This window comes from Pleurodeles waltl, chromosome 5, assembly GCF_031143425.1.
Source record: "Pleurodeles waltl isolate 20211129_DDA chromosome 5, aPleWal1.hap1.20221129, whole genome shotgun sequence".
Classification (NCBI taxonomy): Eukaryota; Metazoa; Chordata; class Amphibia; order Caudata; family Salamandridae; genus Pleurodeles; species Pleurodeles waltl.
The window spans coordinates 1,604,760,047-1,604,776,516 of record NC_090444.1 but is presented as its reverse complement, the minus strand read 5'-3'; the positions used below and the strand labels follow the sequence as shown (position 1 = coordinate 1,604,776,516).

Below are 16,470 nucleotides of genomic sequence, written 5' to 3'. Positions count from 1 at the left end.
CACCCGGGGAAAACCATGCTGTTGAAAAAAAGACACAAAAAACGAGAGTAGAGCTTCACTGGCACACTCTGTAAAGTGGCGCTAATGTGTTTGGGTGCAAATAAAACCAACCTGGCCACTTTGTGACAGCTGTGTTTTGTTTTATTAATTTCGTTATATTTCTATCGTATTCAGTATTCCCTCCCTCCCCCGCCCCCTTTTTTCCCTTTTATTTATTTATTTCCTTTATTTATTTTCCTCCGCTCAGAGGCCACACTTTGGTATTGAAAAATGCCAGAAAAACACTGCATCTTCAGCAGTGATTTTCTTTTGTTTCTGGATCCATTTCACAGAGGAACGAGGGATGGACTATAGGGGACACGGAGAACAAGAGCCCTTTTTGGATCCTCTGGTCTTCCAGCAAGTGAGGAGGAGCAAGATAGGAACGGTAAGGCGGGCGGGCGGGCGAGAGAGAGAGAAAGAGATAGAGAGAAAGAGATAGAGAGACAGATAGAGAGAGAGAGAGAGAGAGAGAGAGAGAGAGAGAGAGAGACTGACTGACTGACTGACTGACTGACTGACTGACTGACTGACTGTCCATGTCTTCTCTGGGCAGAAGGGAAAGACAGAGTCCTTTTCCTTCTATGCCCGCCCCCACCCGTCCACGAACGGCCGAGCCTTATCTATAGGTCTAGGCTACAAGGCAGAAGAGTCCTGGGCAAGCGAGGGCGAGGTGCTGGTCACTTGCTGTCCAGGGTGGCCCGGCCTTCCGACCCAGGGGCTGGAGGCTGTGGACAGAGAGGGGCGGGGCATGCAAAAACTAGAAAGTGGGCAACTTGGGTATGCTAATGGATGCATAATGAGGCGACGGCTGAGAACTCTGGGAGCCGGGAGAAACCCTGAAGCCAGGGACTCTTTTTCCTTTTGGCACTTGCTGAGCTCTTGCCAATAGACGGGAAAAGAGGCGGAAGGCCCGTGAACGGTCAAGGAATGGATGACCCCAACCCGAGTCAGCCAGGGAGACCGGCCGGTGAGGTGAGAATTCTGGCACCCTTTCGGGTTATCGCTTCTCGGCCTTTTGGCAAAGATTGTGTGAATCACATTGCAATCTTGCCTAAGGGTTAGTGCTTTCTGAAGGAGGCAGGTGATGGGCCTTCGTTCTCTGGCTTGTCCGGTGCAAGGCTGAGGCACCTGTCTTTGAAAGAAGGGACGTGAGTACGAGCAAGTGGTGCCTGTAGTGGATTGTTTTGGAAGGGTTTTCTTTCGCACTTTGGCTTGCCCGGAGCACGAGACTTGTGATTAGAGGGCTTTTGTGCTCTTTCTCTTTTTCTCTACTTTTAGGTGCTGTTCTTTGGTTGGTGAAATCCCTTGTTATATAGGGACATCTAGGGGTGCACTGTGGCATAGCAGGCTCTTGGGTTTTTCGAAGTAGCACAGAAACAATTCTTGTCTGCAGGGACCTCTAGGGGTAAGGTAGGAAATTTCAGCCTACATTTCGGACCTCTGGGGGCCTATGCAGTTTTTATTCTTTTCCCATTTCTATAACCTGACGTAAATGTCTTTATGAAAACACTTTCTTTGTTGATTCTCTCACGATAATACCATCATGGCCACTATAAAAACAGGGCCAGGTGTAATCCCGCCAGGGGATGCAATTCCTCACTCAATTTGAGTGCAGGTGGAAGGAGGAGTGAAGGGGGAAAGAAATATTTGTTTTCTTATAGACACAATTCTAAGGCAAGAACTGAAAATAACAGATGACATGATACAATGTATACAAGAATTTCCTGGAAAAAGTGCGTTTGATATTACCTTTATTTCTGAAAATATCTGTAGGAATATTATAGCAGATCTCATGATACAGAAAGACAAAGACATTTTTAAAGGTCTGGCGATTACACCGTTGTCTCCTTCAAAAGAATTTCCATTAATTATTCATATGCACAACCCATTTATTGATACGCATCTCATTGACAGTTTTTTACAACGATTTTGCAGCAAAATACGCGGAGGAACAAAGCTCAAGAACATCTGCGGTATCTGGAATGGCAAGAGGCGATATATGGTAACACTGAAATCTGATCCCAATGCAGTGGGAGGTTTGGCACCCCCCCCCCTCCCGGCTACGGTAACTATTGGCCCTCATAGAGGGTTTATCGTGTATCAAGGACAACCTCTTTTTTTGTCGCCACTGCCTTCGTTTTGGTCATACTAAAGAAAATTGTACTGATGTAGTTTGTAGAAATTGTGGAGCTACAACGCATAAGGCAAAAGAATGTACTGAACCTAAACATTGTAATCTTTGTGGGTCTTTGGGTCATTTATTTCGGAATTGTCCCAAAAATCGTACATCTTATGCCATGGCCGCCAGTACCTGCCCCTCCACCACTCCTCAACCTCCTCCTCCTTCTTCAACTCACCAGGCCGCACCTGATGATGATCTCCTAGGTTTTTTCGAGGGCTTACCTATTCGTAAATATCGGCCTATGCCAGAAGATGAAGGCGAGGCAGATCTAATACCTGATGTCCCCACCGATTGGACAGGCCCTTGGGGTGAAAGACATCCTCCTACTAATACTACAACCACGGTGCCTGAAATGCTTCTGCCTTGCGCAGATAGTATAACAGTACCAGAGGGTAGTGTTACTCAGGTTGAGTCTAAACTCCCTCCTCCCGCCAGTGCGCCCCTGCAGGCAGAATCCATACCACAACCCTCCATTAGTTGTATGGATCATGAAAATGAAATAAATGATTTCGAGATGACCCCCACCAATACAGATGATGGTGAATGGCAGGTTCAGAAGGGTAATAAACGTAAAGCCCAGAAAGCCCTTCCACAACAAAAAATTGATCCGGCCCCTCAGTCCAAATTAAAACGTCAGCCATCTTCTAAAGAAAGAAAAGCAGGTAAATACAGAGTTAACCCCTTACATAGCCTCTTCGATTCCGAGGAGGCATCCCTCCCCATTTTACTGCCAGCACCCGCTGGCGAGTGTTGTAAAGACAACCTTGAGGCTACTCCAGATTTATTGCATTATGCTGCTGAAACTATTATTGAGGCCCATAGCGTATCTACAGGTGAACTTCCTGATGCACAGCCTATTGAAATAGACTCAACATGAACTGCAAATCTCTACTTATTTTATTAATGGTCATTGCCTTGGTGGTCACTCTTAATGTTCGAGGGATGACCCATCCATCTCGTAGAGCAGCGATTTTACAGTATTGTGAAGGATTACAAGCAGATGTCATTTGCCTACAAAAATGTGGGCTGCAATTTCGGTGTGACACCTCAGGACTGCAGTCTTTGTGGTCTTGTGGTCCCTCTGTGTGGTCAGGTGGGGGGAATAAAAATGCTGGGGTAGTCATTCTATTTCAAAATAAGCAATGGTGTGTTACCTAGGAAAAGATTCTATGCCCAGGAAGAGCTCTGCTAGTACATACCACTATGAACGATGTTCCTTTAAAAATCTGTAATGTATATGCCCCTGTAGATAAAACAGACCGAGGTGCATTATTCGACCTTATCAAACCTTTTTTAACAGGGTCACGCCGCTTATTTGACTAGGGGACTTTAATTGTATTTTGCACGCTCAAGATCGCCAAGGTACCCAGACCTGCTACAATGTTGATGTTACTTAAAAAAAAATTCTTCTTTATTGACAGACATAAATTTGAAACATGCATATAGAGAACTTCATCCACGTAGCTCTGGCTTTACTTGGCACTCTGACAAAGGCACAGGCCGCTCTTGTATTGATTTTATTTTTCTCTCAAAACCACTTCTCACCCATTCTGCTCGTATATTCACTGCCCCCTTCACTGACTATTCCGCTGTCTGTATTTTTATGAACATTAACCCACATTCAGGACGAGGACCAGGTGTATGGAGACTGAATACCTCATTGTTAACTGATGACCTTGTACAACGAGAATATAGAGCCCTTAACCAGACACTACGTATGAAAAAACACCAGTTTGTTACACTTTTTGAGTGGTGGTTACATGTTAAACAATGTACTAAACTGTTTTTTATTCAACAAAGCCAGCAGCGCGCTCGACAACAGTGGGCCCAATTTGAAGCCTTACAGAACAGACTAACACACCTCACAGCTCTGGCGGACACTGGCGTTGGTGTTTCTACCAGGCTCAAGCAGGCATGACAAGAACGTATGCGTTGGCTGGAGCAAAAAGAAAGAGAAACTATCTTTCATTCCAGGGTCAAACATTTCGAGGAAAATGAGAAATGTACGTCATACTTTTTTAAGAAGGTACAATCTTTGCATAAAACCATTACCGAATTGCGAGATGACAACAGAGTTCTTGTTCAGGGCACAAACGCATGTAAAACTGTTGTTACAAATTTCTATAAGAACCTGTATGCTCCTCCCTGTGTTGATACTTCCAAAATGACTGCTTTGTTGCGATTCTCTGATCTTACAACCTTAAACCCGGACCAACAGTCATATCTTGCAGAACCTTGAACAGGAGAGGAGTTTTTACTCGCTTTACAGAACGCGCCCACAGGATCAGCGCCAGGCAAAGATGGGATACCCTGGGAATTTTATTGACTCTTCTGGAAAGAAATTTGTGTTGACTTCATCGAGGTACTACAGGAAGGTTTCACTGCTCATACCATTCCCCAGGCTTTCACGGAAGGCATCGTCACGCTTATCTTCAAAAAAGGTGAGCCACAAGATTTACAAAACTGGCGCCCCATCACGTTACTGAATGTAGATTATATATTCCTAACAAAAGTACTGACCAAACGCATGACAAGGGTCATACAGCATATTATACACCCATATCAAACCTGCGCTGTCCATGGATGACAAATCTGGGACAGTTTGGCAATCATACGAGATCTGATCTGGTATAACCAGAATAGAGGATCCCCTCTGGGCATCTTATCCCTTGATTTTCACAAAGCCTATGACTCAGTGTCCCATGAGTATTTGTTTTCCATATTACAGTATTTTTGTTGCCCGCCTGCTTTTGTAAATATGATAAAATTGTTATATACCAGTGCTGTGAGCTATGTAAACATCAATGGTTTCCTGACATCTCCGATATCAGTGCATGCAGGAGTCCGACAAGGTTGCCCAATTTCTCCTGTTATGTTTATCTGTGCGATAGAACCGTTATTACAACATTTCCGATACCACCCCAATATACATGGTGCCTTTGTGCCAGGGGGTGGGGGAATTAAGGCAAAATGTATCGCTTATATGGACGATGTCACACTACTTTGTACTGATGTTGCTTCCGTCCGAACTGTTTGGGCACAAATGAAGTCTTTTCATACTGTGTCTGGCCTGCATCTCAATTTGGAGAAAAGTGTTTGCTTTACGGTGGGACCATGGGACACTCTTGCACAGCTCCCTTTTCGTGTCACTAGTGAACCTGTTGACATTTTAGGAGTGTGGTTTTCTGACACTACGCCTGGCAAACTTAATTGGGAGAAATGTGTACAGAAAGTAAATACTAAAATATCCCTGTGGAAGCTCAGAAAGCTGTCTTTTGAAGGGAAAATTCTTGTGATTAAGACTGTTTTATTACCCAGGATGTTGTTCATAGCAATGATTTATCCTCCCAACAACACCTATGTTGGTGCAGTGTCAAAAAATCCTATTTACATTCTTTTGGGGATCTAAGATGGAGAAATTGTGGCGCCAAAAAGTCTTCTCAACTGTATCTAATGGAGGGAAAGGCATGCCTAATCTATTCATTGTTTTTGCATCTCAATTATTATGTCGCACTTTAAAAAATATGAATGCAGGTCAACATGTCAGTGCATGTTTTACTCGCTATTATATGCCTTTTTTTTGCATCGCTGTAAATTATGTGAACTGGCAAACAATGCTCCACATGTATTAAATCCCCCACCGTATTATGCATCTCTGGGAAAGTTGTTACAGCTACCCCGAATAAGAGACATTTTGGCAGACGGACAAAATCTTACTTATTGCACAATCAAAAAGGAACTCAAAGTACGAGAAGAACATTTAGTTTTGGGCTGCTTTTCCGACAAGCAGTCACAACAAGTATGGACCATGATTGGCCACAAAGGACTTCTGAACTCTCAAAAAGACTTAGCATGGATGGCTGCACAAGAATGCCTACCAGTCAAATCTTTCCAGCATCAAAGACGTTTGGCTCCATCACCAAAATGTCTTCGGAACAATTGTTCACAACATGAGACTGTAGTGCACCTCCTGTGGAACTGTCCCTTTGCACAGAACTTTTGGTCCTCACTTCTACAAATCATCAAAGGCATTACAAAACTTACAGTCTTAAATTATGATATGGTTCTGTATGTTTTCTTTCCTGTAATGTCAGCCTCACAAAAATTTACTGCCTGGAGACTTTTGAACTGTGGAAAAGAAACTCTTTGGATTGCACACAATCTCTTACTTTTTTCTGACAAAGACTTATCGGTTTCAGATTGTAGAATCTTATGTCTTGATAAAATCTGCACTTATTTTTTTCTAGATTGTAAACGGCTAGGGAGAGAACAGGCACTTGAGCTTTGGAAACTACCCAAATGGAGAGACTGGATTACATAAAGTATTATATTGTATAAACTGATTGACTAAAAACAGTTTGATGTCAAGAAAGCATGTAGAAGATTGTATTTCTGTATATATTGTAAATCTTCTGTATATTCAAAATCAATAAAGATTGTTTTGGAAAATCAAAACATCTGTTCTTATCAGTTTAATATCTGATACGTCCTCTATCTGGGGACCATATATTCAATTGATTTGTGGAACAGGGAGATGGAATAGGAGCTTGCTCTGTCCACTCCACGCATCAACCTGGTATTGCAGTACCTCCAGGAATGGTGCACTTCCCCACCCGGGGAAAAACATGCTGTTGAAAAAAAAGATGCAAAAGTAGCGTTTCACTGGCTTTCTGTAAAGTGGCGCTAATGTCTTTGGGTGTAAATACAGGGAGTGCAGAATTATTAGGCAAATGAGTATTTTGACCACATCATCCTCTTTATGCATGTTGTCTTACTCCAAGCTGTATAGGCTCGAAAGCCTACTACCAATTAAGCATATTAGGTGATGTGCATCTCTGTAATGAGAAGGGGTGTGGTCTAATGACATCAACACCCTATATCAGGTGTGAATAATTATTAGGCAACTTCCTTTCCTTTGGCAAAATGGGTCAAAAGAAGGACTTGACAGGCTCAGAAAAGTCAAAAATAGTGAGATATCTTGCAGAGGGATGCAGCACTCTTAAAATTGCAAAGCTTCTGAAGCGTGATCATCGAACAATCAAGCGTTTCATTCAAAATAGTCAACAGGGTCGCAAGAAGCGTGTGGAAAAACCAAGGCGCAAAATAACTGCCCATGAACTGAGAAAAGTCAAGCGTGCAGCTGCCACGATGCCACTTGCCACCAGTTTGGCCATATTTCAGAGCTGCAACATCACTGGAGTGCCCAAAAGCACAAGGTGTGCAATACTCAGAGACATGGCCAAGGTAAGAAAGGCTGAAAGACGACCACCACTGAACAAGACACACAAGCTGAAACGTCAAGACTGGGCCAATAAATATCTCAAGACTGATTTTTCTAAGGTTTTATGGACTGATGAAATGAGTGAGTCTTGATTGGCCAGATGGATGGGCCCGTGGCTGGATTGGTAAAGGGCAGAGAGCTCCAGTCCGACTCAGACGCCAGCAAGGTGGAGGTGGAGTACTGGTTTGGGCTGGTATCATCAAAGATGAGCTTGTGGGGCCTTTTCGGGTTGAGGATGGAGTCAAGCTCAACTCCCAGTCCTACTGCCAGTTCCTGGAAGACACCTTCTTCAAGCAGTGGTACAGGAAGAAGTCTGCATCCTTCAAGAAAAACATGATTTTCATGCAGGACAATGCTCCATCACACGCGTCCAAGTACTCCACAGCGTGGCTGGCAAGAAAGGGTATAAAAGAAGGAAATCTAATGACATGGCCTCCTTGTTCACCTGATCTGAACCCCATTGAGAACCTGTGGTCCATCATCAAATGTGAGATTTACAAGGAGGGAAAACAGTACACCTCTCTGAACAGTGTCTGGGAGGCTGTGGTTGCTGCTGCACGCAATGTTGATGGTGAACAGATCAAAACACTGACAGAATCCATGGATGGCAGGCTTTTGAGTGTCCTTGCAAAGAAAGGTGGCTATATTGGTCACTGATTTGTTTTTGTTTTGTTTTTGAATGTCAGAAATGTATATTTGTGAATGTTGAGATGTTATATTGGTTTCACTGGTAATAATAAATAATTGAAATGGGTATATATTTTTTTTTTTTGTTAAGTTGCCTAATAATTATGCACAGTAATAGTCACCTGCACACACAGATATCCCCCTAACATAGCTAAAACTAAAAACAAACTAAAAACTACTTCCAAAAATATTCAGCTTTGATATTAATGAGTTTTTTTGGGTTCATTGAGAACATGGTTGTTGTTCAATAATAAAATTAATCCTCAAAAATACAACTTGCCTAATAATTCTGCACTCCCTGTAAAACCAACCTGGCCACTTTGTGGTAGCCGTGTCCTGTTTTATTTATTGATTGATTGATTGATTGATTTAATTATTTATTTCGTTTTAGCCCTTTCTTGATCTACCACGTTTTCAGCAAGTGAGGAGGAGCGAGATAGGAGTGGTAAGACAGGCAGAAAGAGAAGGAGAAAGAGAGAGAGACAGCTGCCTGTGGCAGAACAGAAGAGTTGGACACTGTCCCTGTCTTCTCTGGGTAGAAGGAAGAGGCAGAGTCCTTTTTCTTCTTTGCCCGCCCCCACCTGGCCACGGACTGCCGAGCCTTATCTATAGGCCTAAGCTACAGGGCAACAGAGTCCTGGGTAAGAGAGGGCGAGGTGCCGGCCACTTGCTGCCAGGGTGCTGTCCAGGGTGGCCAGGCCTTCCGACCAAGGGGCTGGACGCAGTGGACAGGAAGGGGAGGGGCATGCAAAAACTAGAAACTGGGCAACGTGGGTATGCTAATGGATGCATAATGAGGCGACTGCTGAGGATTCTGGGAGCCGGAAGACCCCCCCCGCCCCGATGCCAGGGCCTCTTTTTCCTTTTGTCACTCGCTGAGCTCTTGCCAAGAGATGGGGAAAAGAGGCGAAAGGCCCATGAACGGCCAAGGAAAGGACGATGCCAGCCCGAGTCAGCCAGGGAGACCGGCCGGTGAGGTGAGAATTCTGGCCCCTCTTCGGGTTATCGCTTCTCGGCCTTTTGGCTAAGATCAAGTGTAGCTTGCTGCATTTGGTCTGTCTGGGGCTGGTTGTGGTTGCTGTGGTCTGGGTGTGCTGGGCCTGCGTTTCCCTGGCTTGTCCGGGGCCAGGCTGCGCATAGTCAGCTGCAGTGTCCATAGCTGGAGGAAGCTCTTTCTTTGTTTGCGGCCACTGTCATGGAGACGGGCCTTCGTTCCCTGGCATGTCCGGGGCAAGGCTGATGCTCTGTGGCGGTCGGTAGCGGCAGAGGGGGAGTTCTGTGAAGCGATTTGGGTTTCCAGCATTTGGGGAATTACTTTTGTGTATTTTTCTTGTGCGTTCTTCCCCTCTGTGCCCCGCCGGTGGGGGCTCTCAACTCTTGGCACCTAGGTGCTGGGGGAGGGGGGTCTTTGCTGGTGGGGGAGAGGGGGGCAGCTTAAGGGAATGTCTGTTGTGTGCATATTGTTTACAGGCACAGGTACAACGGTCTCTCTTTTCTTTTGTTTCTTTCTACCCTAGCTTTCTGACTTTCTTTAGCCCTTTCCCTTCTAGCCTGCTCCCTTTCTTTTTTGCAGAATGTCGCAGACAAGCCCCAGAGTGGGGGTGAGAAGGCACTTTTGTGTGCGCTTCACGATCAAGCAGGAATTTCTGGTAGGTGAAAAGAAACTAGTAATGTCGAGAGTTGATTTTGTGAAAGTTGTTTTACAAAAGTTGTTACGTATTGAAGCATGTGATTTATTCTGTGTTATAGCACTGCCTGCTGGTAATGGGTGGGATGTCAGTTTTCAATCTGTAGTTTGTTTTAATAATTTCTGGGCTATATATGAGAAGGAACGTGGGCAAAATGAATTGGCTTGCTTTAATGTTGATGGTCTCACTGACGTAAGTTCAAAAATGCTTGTACTTAAAGTTTATAATGAAACTGTAAGTGAACATGATATTTTGATGTGGCTAAAAAGGAATTGCGAAACTGTCCATAATCTTGAAAAAGTGCGTGACGTTTTGGGAATTTGGAATGGGTCATGGAAAATAGCAGTTAAATTGAAAGTAAATCAGACTGGGATGGGAGGTTTGTGCCATCTACCACCTTCCTTTATGTTGGGTGCAAATAGAGTTTTGGTTTTTTACGCTGGTCAACCTAAGTTGTGTAGGAAATGTGGGGGGAGAGATCACATACAGGCGGAATGCAAAAAGCTGATTTGCTCCAATTGTGGACGGGAGGGGCATGTGGCAAAGGAATGTGAAGAAAGAAAGTTGTGTAATTTGTGTGGGAAGGAAGGACACTTGTACCGTGATTGCCCTATGTCTTTTGCGAATAAATTAAAGAAACCACTATGGCCTGTAGAAGGAGTTGGCACCAATGGTACTGCAGGGGGTGAGGTAAGTATTCAGGTAGTAGGGGAAGAAATGGTAAGAGAGGCAAAAGAAAGGCAAAAAGATCAAGGACCCACAGATGGACCAACTAAGGTAAATTGTGATGAAACTGATAAGGTGAAAGTATGTATCACAAGGAGTCAGGAAAGACTTAATGATGAAGCTGGTGAAGGCGTGAGTGGTTGTCAGGGGCAAGCAGGGGGACAGAAAGCATTTAGTTCACGGGACGAAAGTGTGCTGGAGCTGTCAGATAGTGCTTTTGTGCAATTGCCCTCAGGATGTGCAAGGGGAGAACATGAGGATAGTGAGATCACAGTCCAACAAAAGACAAAATTGAAGGGTAAGTTCTGGAGTCCAGTCTCTTCAGATGGAGAAGAGTCCATGGATGACTCTGATAAGTGGGCCATTCCACCAGGACAGGATCCCCTAGAAGTAGGGATGGAGGAAGAAGGGGAAAAGGACAGTGAGGGGGTGACTCAGATTGAGAGACACATAGTGGAAATGGAAGAAAAGTTGGAAGTAGAACGCATGAAGTTGGAGAGAAAGTTGGAGAGAAGGAAGAGTCTGGAGGAAGCTGAAGAACAGGAAACAGCGAAAAAGAAGAAAGTGGAAAACTCATCTGAAGATGCCGTGTTGAAGAACATACAGGATGATGGTAATTCGCAAGGTATGCAGCAGACTGACAAAAGCCAAAGTGGTGGGTATGGGAATGGGAAAAAGAAGGGAGTTGAGGATAGTGGTAAGGTAACTGGGTCAGGGGGTCAGCAACTTTCTGCCCCACAAAATGCTTTGTCTCAGAGGCTCCCACAACCTGTAGGGGGGAATGTCAGGACTATGAGAATAAGAAAAGCCACTGCAGACAAAGGTGAGGTCGCTCCTAAAACACAAAAAAAGGAAGGTAAATCCATGGGAAAGCAAGGAAAGAAGGATGGGGGGGAGGATGGTAAGGTGACCAATAAGAAAGACACTGGACCCAAGAAAGATCCTCTTGAAATGGCACTGTTGGGGGAATTGGGAAATAGCGAAGATGAAATGTTTGAGGTTCCCGAGTCCTTTCCGTCCGGTAAGTAAGTATGGATAACATCTGTCAATTTTTATATTTTCAATTGTTTTTGTTTATGGCATTAAAAGTTGTTTCTATTAATGTAAGGGGAGTATGTGGGGAAGACAGGAGAGACAAAGTATTGTTCTGTTTGGGGGAGATGAAGGGGGTAGATATTTTTTGTCTACAGGAATGTCAGATTCCTTTTAGGATGGACTACTCATGGTGGCAGCATGGATGGGCGAAAGGTCCTTCATTTTGGTCAGGTGAAGACAGCAATCGCAATAGTGGGGTTGCAGTTTTGGTGGCAAGCAGAAAGGTAAGCATTAGTGACACAAAAATATTAAAACCAGGAAGAGCCATACGGGTAAGAGGGAAATTTGAAGGAGTGCCTTTTACTTTGTTAAATACCTATGCTCCAGCTGATAAGGAAGAAAGAGCACACCTTTTTGATAAAGTTTGTAGGGGTGCATGTTTAACTAGGGGCAGTTTTATTTGGGCAGGAGACTTTAACACCGGTTTATCCTGTAGAGATACTGGGAGTGGGCGTCCTGTGGACAAAACAGGTCATGTTCTTAAGGAACTTTTAAGTGATTTTAGTTTAAAGGATGCCTTTCTACAGGCTAATCCACAGGCTGGGAGGAGGTCCAGAGCACAGGATGGGGATGGGGATGGGGAGGAAAGGGGTTTCTTTACTTGGCATGGGCCAGATTTGAGGCTCAAATCCAGAATTGATTTTGTGTTTGTATCTAAAGATCTGAGCTGTGAGAAATGTATTCTAAAACCAGTCTTCTTTTCAGACCATATGGCTTTAGTGGCTGAGATATTGATGGATAATGCACAGGTGCATGGAAGGGGCATATGGAAACTGAATGTTACCCTCTTGAAGGATGCGAGGTTGCGGAGGTGCTTTTTGAAGCACTTTGAAGGATGGAAAACCTTGAGAGATTTCTTTGCAAGCTGGACTGAGTGGTGGTTGTGGGTTAAGAGACGAATTGGGCAATTTTTTAGGGAGGAGGGGAGGAAGATGGCAAAAGAAAAGGAGAATGAACTGAATGTGTTACAAGGCAGATTACAAAGGATGTATGGCATGGCAAGATTGGGTATGGATGTTGTAAGTGAAGTAAGGGACTTAGAAAGTCAGATTGAGGAGGTTTATTTGCAGCGATTAGATGCTGTAAAGAGTACTGCCAGAGCAGAATGGGTGGATGGTAATGAAAAATGTTCAAGGTACTTCTTTAAGAAAGTGGTGGAAGAGAAGAAGACAGTGGAAGGTTGGAAGGATGGTCAAGGGAGGTGGAGGACTAAGAAAGAGGAGATGGGCGAGCTGGTGGTAGAGTTTTTTGAGGATCTATATTCAGAGAAAGAAGTGAACCCCTCTGAGTCAACAGCTTCATTGACAGTGCTACAAGATACACTGACGTTGGAGCAAAAAAAGGGCCTGGTGGAGGACTTCTCAGTTGAGGAGCTTGACAAGGCCATGAGTTCTTTTGGGGGAGATAAGTCGCCTGGTCCAGATGGACTTCCCATTGAGCTGTATAAGGAGTTTTGGCCAGCTTTGAAGAGCTCTCTGCTGGAAGTCTGTAGGGAGCGGAAAATTGTTGGGGGTGCTCCTAAGGAGTTCTGTGAGGGAGTTATTGTTCTGCTCCACAAGAAGGGTGACAGAGCTGACTTAAAGAACTGGCGGCCTATCACCCTGTTGAATGCTGATTATAAATTGTACATGAAGCTTTTGACTCAGAGGGTGGGTGCGCTTGCCTCTGGTCTGATCTCACCAGACCAGGTAAGTGCAGTCAAGGGAAGGAGGGTTTCAGACTGCTTATCACTTGTGAGGGATTGTATTCGCTTTCAGCTTGACAGATGTTCACCTTTGGCTCTCTTAAGTCTGGATTTTGAAAAAGCATATGACCGGTTGTCACATGGGTTTTTGTGGAAGATACTAGAAGCAATGGGTATTCCATTACTGTTTGTGCAATGGATTAAATGGATATATGAGGCTTCTAGCAGCAGAGTACTTTACAATGGGTGGTTGTCTCGGGGCTTCAGGGTAAAGAGTGGGGTAAGACAAGGGTGTCCTATGTCTCCAATTTTATTTGTCTGTGCCATTGAATGTCTTAGCAAAATGATTGAAGGGGATCCCCATATTACAGGAGTACATGTGCCAGGGAGTGGGGGGCAGTCTGTTAAAATCCAACTGTACATGGATGATGTCACTCTGCTGTGTACAAACAGAGCGTCTGTTAGAAGAGCTTTAGGAAAAGTTAATACATATTGCCAAGCTTCTGGTGCTAAACTGAATGGTCATAAATCCCAATGTATGTTATATGGCACATGGCAGGAGGATCCTTGTCCAGAAGTCCAGAGGGTGGAGGAGACTGTTACAGTGCTGGGGATCAAGTTTGACCGTGAAGGAAGAGGCGTGAAGAACTGGATGGAGAAGATCCCACAAGTCTCTAGGACACTTGGACTGTGGTCATTAAGGGACTTGTCTTTTGAAGGGAGGGTTTTTGTGTTAAGAACTGTTCTATTACCTTCTTTGTTTTACATAGCTGCAGTATTTCCACCTCCAAAGAGGGTCCAAGTGATCCTAGCAAGGAAGTTAGCTCTTTTCTTCTGGAAAGGTGCAATGGAGCCTCTTGCTAGAGAAATAGTGTATAAACCACGGCAAGCGGGTGGTATGAATTTACCTGACTTAAGATATGTATTACATTTGTATTTTGTGGTTGTTCATTTACATATGTTTTTCTTTGCAACTTCTAAAGCAGGTTTTTTTGTAAGATATAATTTGGGTTTTGTTCTGAGATCTCTGGGTATGTGGGTAACAACTAATATTTCTCCCCTTGCCTTTTCATCTCCTGAGTGTTATGCTTTTGTTAAACAGTTTTTATGCAATAATCAACTGCACATGTTACAATCTTTTTGTTGGAAGTCTTTTAAAGTTATTTTTGCTTTTGTGTCTAGCAGATTACCTGTGACAACAGTGCCAGCAATGGCAGAAGACAGATCCAGAGCCGCCTGGCTTGGGATGGCCCATCCAAGGATATTGGGTTTCCATCGAGATCTCCATTGGAGGGCGGTACATGAGGTATTGCCAACTAGGAGAGCTTTGTTTCGTAGGTCTCTTTCAACTTCTGCTGTGTGTCCTAGGGAGGGTTGTTGGGAAGAAGAGTCTGCGGCTCATGTTTTTTGGGATTGCCAATTCGCTTCAGTAGTCTGGAGGCGTTCCCTGAAGTATTTTAGCCATCACATTTTAGAAGAGCAGCTCACATACCGTCTAGTCATGCATGGGACTGGAATGGGCCCCTGGCAACCAGAACAGTGGAGGGTTGTCTGGTGCATTGTATCTGCAGTTAAAAAAGCCCTGTGGGATTCCAGAAACATCCTAGTGTTGAAAAGAGATGTTTTGAAACCAAATGCAGTCTGGAAGATGGCCCAGAAGGCAATCCAGGAGTATTTTCAGCAAGATGTGAGAAGGAAAGGATGGTATTGGGCGACCAGTGTTTGGATCTTTCACCCGCCATGAAAAGAGGCAGGATTCCATTGGGGTTATTACATCAGCCAAGAGTTTTTTTCTTCTAGTTTCTTTCAGGGCAACATGCGCCTAGTCTTAGTCACAAATTGAAGAGTATTTTGACCTATGCTGAACAATAGATCATCTCATATGCTTCATCCATAAAGGATGAGAGCTAGGAAATGGTTTTGGGCGATTGGAAAAGGGCTGGTTTCCTGGGTTCCTGTCTCCGGCGCTTTGCCTGTAATGGGCAAGGGCGTGTCTCCTGTGCTCCACCTGTGATGGGTGTGAGCTGGACTCTTGTCTCCTGCGCTCTGCCTGTGATGGGCAAGGGCTGGTCTCCTGTGCTCCACCTGTGATGGGCGTGAGCTGGACTCTTGTCTCCTGTGCTCTGCCTGTGATGGGCAAGGGCTGGTCTCCTGTGCTCCACCTGTGATGGGCGTGAGCTGGACTCTTGTCTCCTGCGCTCTGCCTGTGATGGGCAAGGGCTGGTCTCCTGTGCTCCACCTGTGATGGGTGTGAGCTGGACTCTCGTCTCCTGCGCTCTGCCTGTGATGGGCAAGGGCTGGTCTCCTGTGCTCCACCTGTGATGGGTGTGAGCTGGACTCTTGTCTCCTGCGCTCTGCCTGTAATGGGCAAGGGCTGGTCTCCTGTGCTCCACCTGTGATGGGCGTGAGCTGGACTCTTGTCTCCTGCGCTCTGCCTTTGATGGGCAAGGGCTGGTCTCCTGTGCTCCACCTGTGATGGGCGTGAGCTGGACTCTAGTCTCCTGCGCTCTGCCTGTAATGGGCAAGGGCTGGTCTCCTGTGCTCCACCTGTGATGGGTGTGAGCTGGACTCTCGTCTCCTGCGCTCTGCCTGTAATGGGCAAGGGCTGGTCTCCTGTGCTCCACCTGTGATGGGTGTGAGTTGGACTCTTGTCCCCTGCGCTCTGCCTGTGTTGGGCTCCGCCTGTGATGGGTGTGAGCTGGTCTCCTGTCTTCTGCATTTATGAAAACATTTTTTTGTCCTTTTTTTATGCACAGCTCTCTTTAGTAAAATGTTGGCAAAAATGGAGGTCTTGATGGAAATCTAATGTTGGCATTAGGCTAGGATGAGGTAGTTCTTTAGATTAATCTGCTAGATACAAAACATTTTAGTAAGAGCTATGTATTTGTTACAACCCATGTATTTTGTCTAATAGGTTTATCAGGAGGTGTCAGGGTGGTGGGTCTTGCACTTGTGAATAATTTTGTATGTTTGTTGTCTGCCACATTGACGTGGCTATGTGTTTCTATATTTACTAAGGTATTATTAGGGGTCGCCGCATTCCCCTGCCTTTGTGTATATTGCCTTCTTGTATTTATTATGTATT

General features: G+C 44.8%; 1 pseudogene; it reads left to right on the top strand.

Moving 5' to 3' along the window:
* Positions 1-6,659: 6,659 nt before the first annotated feature.
* On the top strand, positions 6,660-6,834 carry LOC138297597 (U2 spliceosomal RNA; annotated as a pseudogene).
* The last annotated feature ends 9,636 nt before the right edge of the window (positions 6,835-16,470 follow it).